This window comes from Helobdella robusta, assembly GCF_000326865.2.
Source record: "Helobdella robusta unplaced genomic scaffold HELROscaffold_38, whole genome shotgun sequence".
In the NCBI taxonomy this organism is placed as follows: domain Eukaryota; kingdom Metazoa; phylum Annelida; class Clitellata; order Rhynchobdellida; family Glossiphoniidae; genus Helobdella; species Helobdella robusta.
In genome coordinates this window covers 951,973-952,453 of record NW_008704829.1, presented here as the reverse complement: position 1 = coordinate 952,453, position 481 = coordinate 951,973, and positions in this window count along the sequence as shown.

Below are 481 nucleotides of genomic sequence, written 5' to 3'. Positions count from 1 at the left end.
CTTTCTCTATATCTCTATCCATTTTTTTATCTATCTGTCTCTATGTCTCTATATGTCTATCAACATAAAACAATTTGCGTAGTCATGAAACGAACAACAAAATATTCATACACTAACGTTTCAGATATTTCGGGTTTTACCTTGCAATCGAAACTGGTCACAGCGTAATAGAAACGTTACTAAAAAAATAAATAGCTAAATAAAAATGTTAATTTAAAAAAAATTGTGATTCGTGTATACAATCATGTTTACACAAACTTTAACACTCATTTAAGTTTATACATTGTCTCTCCTTCCTTCTCTCTCTCCCTCTCTCTCTTTCTTTCTCTCTCTCTCCCTCTCTCTCTCCCTCTCATTCTCTCTCCCTCCTTCCTCTCTCTCTTTTTCTCTCTTTCTCTCGATCAATTCAAGATGCTATATATCAAAAACTTTGGTATTTTCATAACGAAATTATACATTTTCATGTTCATGAGGTCGAGTT